Here is a 6,000-nt window from a genome sequence, read left to right on the forward strand (position 1 = left end):
GTCAGTTATGGAGTTAAACTTACACATGTTACTTGATAAGTAGCTTTGTAAAGTAACGAAACCACACTTGTTATAAATATGTTATTAGCGGGAGCAACTTCAATAGCGGGGAGGGAGGCTTTAACGTTAGTATGGTGCACCGTTGCTACCATTGTAACCTACTAATGGAACACAACTGCTACCATTAAACGTACCAATGGAACACCACTGCTACCATTGTAACTTACTAATGGAACACCACTGCCACCATTGTAACTTACCAATGGAACACCACTGCCTCCATTGTAGCCTTAGCCCCCGTCACACTTGTACTCCTTGGTGTTCGACCAACATGTTATACAAAGTCTTTAACCCGGAGCACATCATGTAATGGCTGACCTCTGCACTCAATGATGCTGCACGAGGTCTCCTGTGGACACTCACAAGCTTTGCCAAGACGAACAAATCCACAAGGGCTCACCATTGCCCGTGTAACTTGGAACTTTCCAAGTAGCTGAATCTAAAACAACAATATACTCTAGTTGCTCTTACGGGCTCACTATAGCCCGTGCTACATGGACACTTCCTTATGAGTAGCTAAATCTAAAACAACACCAACAGTCTAGTTGCTCAGTCACAATAGAGCCAAATTAGAGGAAGGAAGGTCCACTGTGATGTGGTACGAACAAGCCACTGGGTACTCCTCTTACAAGCCTGGCAAAAAGATATCCAGAGACACTGGAGTAGCCATACACAGACTGAGACTTGGGTACAAGTGCTGCTGGGAGGTAATAAATCCAATAGTTAAAGAGTGTCATGTCTGTGGAACAGGTGCAGAGGTGCCACTATTAAATTAGTTTCTGGAATGTTAAGCAACTGAAGCCCTGTGCATCAAACTCAACCTTCATGCAACAAGAGCAGCTGCATTAGATGCAAAATACACAGCAACTACAATAGTTAGAAAAGCAATTGAAGAACGGGACACACTAATGAACACTGCATTTATATCCGCCACCGAGATAAAGTTATTAAAACAAGACTAAAACCAGTATGCAATAAACAGAAGCGGAAAAGAAAGAGGAGAAAACCCCCACCTCCATTTAAAACTTTTACCCAAATATTACAGGAACAAGATTTTCGCGAATAACCGAACTCAATTACAGGCTCACTATAGCCCGTGCTTCATGGATATTTCGTTCTGAGTAGATAAATCTAAAACAACAACAACAACAATCTAGTTGCTCCCCCGCTCCTGTGCGAGGTAAGTTCACTACGGGCTCACTATAGCCCGTGCTACTTGGAACTTTTGTTCCGAGTTCCTGAATATAAAACAACAACTCTAGTTGCAATTATCTCAACTTTCCCCATCTTTTCCCCATCAGCCTCTTTTGTCAAGTTGTTGACGACTTCAATGAAATGCATCATTTATTTAACTATTTCCATATGATTAAGTAACATTTGCCTACCATATTTCATTCGGCTTGTGAACAAGCCGAATTTCGTACAAAAAATAACGTGTCGATTGACAACAGTAATTAATTTAATTAATAAGTAATTATATATTAAAAAAAAAACTTATTTACCAAACATACATAGACCTAGTGATCCTTAATGGTGTCTACTCTGAGTAAAATTTGACCTAGCGAAGTTAGTAAATTGTATCTTTATTGTAATTAGAACAAGGCCTTTCATAATATATATTTTTGGAAAAAAATTTCTACTGACGAGTTTTGTATTAATATTGTTGTTTAAAACTTGCTTTTTCTTGTGTATTTTCGTTTAATTAGCTTAAGGAATATTTAACTTTTTCATGGACTATTATACACAAATAAAGAGTCGTAGCTTCATTACTTTACACAACTACATAACTGACATTTAGGTAAAATTTTAAACATTGAATAAAGTCAACAGTAACATTTATTTGTATAAAAGTACATCAAAATATATATATGTAAATAAGAACACAACATTTAAATCTCTTTACACCAGACAACACAAACACAAACATGTTAGTATGACACATGAAAGGTATACATGTATACCTCTCATGTATACCAGGCGTATGGGAACATTAGCTTGGTAAACTATACAATGATTACTTAAAAAATAAATCCAGAGAGCATATCCATTATACAGTGATATTCAGCAGCTCCGCTTAATTAGCGCAAGTTGTAGTTAACGATATATATGTAGGTAGTTCAGTGGGGTCAAGATCTGCTTGTTATTGGTCTTCTTCTTGTGTTGTTGATGCTTCCTCTTGTGAGACGAGCCTTCTCCCTCGTCTGAGCTGTGGCTGTAACTGCAACTGTTACTGCAACTGTTGCTGCTGCTGTTGCTGCTGCTACTGGCAGTACTGTTGGCTGAGTGTGACCGGAGTCTGTCCTCCATCGATTCTGCGGAAACAAAAATATTTGTTTTACTCTGATTTTACGTCAAAATAAAACACAATTCTAGAAGAACTGCTTTGGTCTTTTATTTACAAACTGTTGCACAGGAATATCGATTCAGACATAAATGTGCTTATAAATACACTCTGCAGGAATTGAGAACTCGAGATCGAAAAAGCATCAGTGAATATATTGCTCGCTACTTTGTAAATTAAGTGAAAATGTTTAATCAGGAATAAGGAAAATTGCATCAGTGTTTATAAATGGTAATCTGTGACTCGGATGGATAAAATATACATATATCGTCTTCAATCATCTGCAAATGGATAAATGTAGCTTTGAATCCGGTTTTCGTTCGAGCGTCGACGTGACATCCACAAAACAAACAAAACTGGCTCACCTGAGTAACGGTGAGGCGCCTCCAGCACGTCTCGTTGCTTCACCATCCTGACCGGGATCTGCTCACAGGAAACTTTCAGAGGAAAGTGATTACTGGTGTTAGCGGCGGCTTGTGTGGTGATGGCTTGGTAAGTTGGCTGGTCTTGGTGACAGATGCTGCTCTTGAAGTCTTGATGGAGATTTTCGATGCTATAATTATAGTTATGAAGTTATTTGACGTAGGAGGGATTATGTTAGTTCTTTTCCGCTCAGTGTTTAGGGCTTGGAATGATGTATAGACGAACGCGTCTGGTGTTTTATAGCCCTAGGTGCTGGCCACAACCCTGGGGGGATGCGCAGTAGACGATGCGTAGTGACAATGAACGGAAGGTCGTTGTTTCGAGGCAAGGGGTGCAGTGGGTGGGACCTGATAACGCAGATGATACCATCTGTGGTTCACAAGTACTGGAGAATACTTTATCTCTTGTGTGTGTGTGTGTGTGTGTGTATGTGTGTGTGTGTGTGTGTGTGTGTGTGTGTGTGTGTGTGTGTGTGTGTGTGTGTGTGTGTGTGTGTGTGTGTGTGTGTGTGTGTGTGTGTGTGTGTACTCACTTAGTTGTGCTTCCGGGGGTTGAGCTCTGGCTCGTTGCGCCCGCCTCTCAATTTTCAATCAACTGATATACATTAGATTCCTGAGCCTACTGGGCCCTTTCATATCTACACTTGAAACTGTGTATGGAGTCAGCCTCCACCACATCACTTCCTAATGCATTCCATTTGTCTACTACTCTGACACTGAAAAAAATTCTTTCTAACGTCTCTATGGCTCATTTGGGCACTCAATTTCCACCTGTGTCCTCTAATGCGTGTACCCCTTGTGTTATATAGTCTGTTTTTATCTAACCTATTAATTTCTTTGAGAATCTTGTATGTGGTGATCATGTCCTCCGTAACTCTTGTGTCTTCAAATGACGTGAAGTTTAATTCCTGTAGTCTCACTTCGTAGCTCATACCCCTCAGTTTGTGTACTAGTCTGGTGGATAAGCTTTGAAACTTTTCCAGTTTAGTCTTATGCTTGACTAGATATGGACTCCATGCTGGAGCTGCATACTCCAGGATTGGTCTGACATATGTGGTATACAAAGTTCTGAAGGATTCCTTACACAAGTTTCTAAAGGCCGTTCTTATGCTGGCCAGCCTGGCACTTTCCATGATATTATCCTCTTGATATGGGCTTTAGGGGACAGGTCTGGTGTGATATCAACCTCCAGATCTTTCTCTCTCTCTCTCTCTCTCTCTCTCTCTCTCTCTCTCTCTCTCTCTCTCTCTCTCTCTCTCTCTCTCTCTCTCTCTCTCTCTCTCTCTCTCTCTCCCTCTCTCTCTCTCTCTCTCTCTCTCTCTCTCTCTCTCTCTCTCTCTGACTCTTGAAGTATTTCATCATCCAAATGATTCCTTGTTTCTAGTCTCCTGCTCCCTACACCTATCTTCATTACATTACATTTTCTTGGGTTAAACTCAAATAACCATTTGTTGCATCATTCTTTTAGCTTGTCCAGGTCTTCTTAGAACCTCAAGCTGTCTCTTCTATCTTAATCCTTCTCATAATTTTGGCATCGTCAGCAAACATTGAGAGTAATGAGTCTATACGCTCTGGGAGATCATTTACGTATATCAGAAATAGGATAGGTCCCAATTCAGAGCCCTGTGGGACTCCACTGGTAACTTCACGCCAATCTGAGGTCTCACCACTTACTGTAACTCTCTGCTTCCTATTGCTTAAGTACTCCCTTATCCACTGGAGCACCCTAGCAGTTACTCCTGCCTGTTTCTCCAGTTTATGCATCAGCCTCTTATAGGGTACTGTGTCAAAGGCTTTCCGACAGTCCAAGAAAATGCAGTCCGCTCATCCTTCTCTTTTTTGCTTAATCTTTGTCATCTGATTGTAAAATTCCATGTTGATGGGTTGTCACGAAGACCCTTCTCTCTAGATGTGTTACTAACTTTTTTCTCCATCACCTTGTATGGTATACAAGGTAAGGACACTGACCTGTAGTTCAGTGCCTCTTGCCTGTCGCCCTTTTTGTATATTGGGACTACATTAGCCGTCGTCCATATTTTTGGTAGGTCTCCCGTCTCCAGTGTCCAACTATACACTATGGAGAGTGGCAAGCAAAGTGCTTCTGCACACTCTTTCAGTACCCATGGTGAGATTCCTCCCGGTCCAACAGCCTTTCTCCCGTCCGGATCCAACAGATGCCTCTTGATCACATCTCTTGAATTTCGAACCATTCCAAGATCGCCTCGTTTACTGCCACCTCTCCTAACACAGTGACCTCACCTCGTTCTATTGTGAAGACCTCCTAGAACCTCTTGTTGAGTTCTTCACACACCTCTTTCTCGTTCTCTGTGTACCTGTTCTAAGTTTCATCACCTGTTCCTTCACTCTCGTTTTCCTCCTGATGTGACAGTGGAGTAGCTCTGGTTCGGTCTTGGCTTTATTAGCTATATCATTTTCATCCTTTTTCTCGGCTTCTCTTCTCACACTAACATATTCGTTCCTCGTTCTCTGGTATCTCTCTCTACTTTCTGGAGTTCTGTTATTTCGGAAGCTCCTCCACGCCCTTTTGTTCAGTTCCTTTGCTTTCATACTTGCCCTATTAAACCGCGGATTCTTCTTTTGTTTCTCGGTTTAGGGCGTGTGTGTGAGCGTGTGTGTGTGTGTGTGTGTGTGTGTGTGTGTGTGTGTGTGTGTGTGTGTGTGTGTGTGTGTGTGTGTGTGTGTGTGTGTGTGTGTGTGTGTGTGTGTACTCACCTATTTGTACTCACCTATTTGTGCTTGCGGGGGTTGAGCTTTGGCTCTTTGGTCCCGCCTCTCAACTGTCAATCAACTGGTGTACAGATTCCTGAGCCTACTGGGCTCTATCATATCTACATTTGAAACTGTGTATGGAGTCAGCCTCCACCACATCACTGCCTAATGCATTCCACCTGTTAACTACTCTGACACTGAAAAAGTTCTTTCTAACGTCCCTGTGGCTCATGTGAGTAATCAGTTTCCATCTGTGTCCCCTTGTTCGAGTACCACCAGTGTTGAATAGTTTATCTTTGTGTGTGTGTGTGTGTGTGTGTGTGTGTGTGTGTGTGGCAAGGTCATTGCGACGAGTGGGCCAGAAGGTCCCAGAGTTCAAAAATTGGTTCACGCCCGAACAGAGTAACTACACACACACACACACACACACACACACACACACGCACA

The 6,000-nt window shown here is 41.9% G+C and overlaps 1 long non-coding RNA gene across 1 annotated transcript; it reads right to left on the minus strand.

Annotated features, from left to right (window-relative positions):
* Positions 1 to 1,878: 1,878 nt before the first annotated feature.
* On the minus strand, positions 1,879 to 3,181 carry LOC138352406 (uncharacterized). Its single transcript, XR_011222797.1, has 2 exons — positions 2,767 to 3,181; positions 1,879 to 2,372 (listed from the first exon to the last, which is right to left on the minus strand). It is a non-coding gene; the product is annotated as an uncharacterized lncRNA (long non-coding RNA).
* Between the last annotated feature and the right edge of the window lie 2,819 nt (positions 3,182 to 6,000).

Source organism: Procambarus clarkii, chromosome 5 (genome assembly GCF_040958095.1).
Source record: "Procambarus clarkii isolate CNS0578487 chromosome 5, FALCON_Pclarkii_2.0, whole genome shotgun sequence".
Taxonomy (NCBI): Eukaryota; Metazoa; Arthropoda; class Malacostraca; order Decapoda; family Cambaridae; genus Procambarus; species Procambarus clarkii.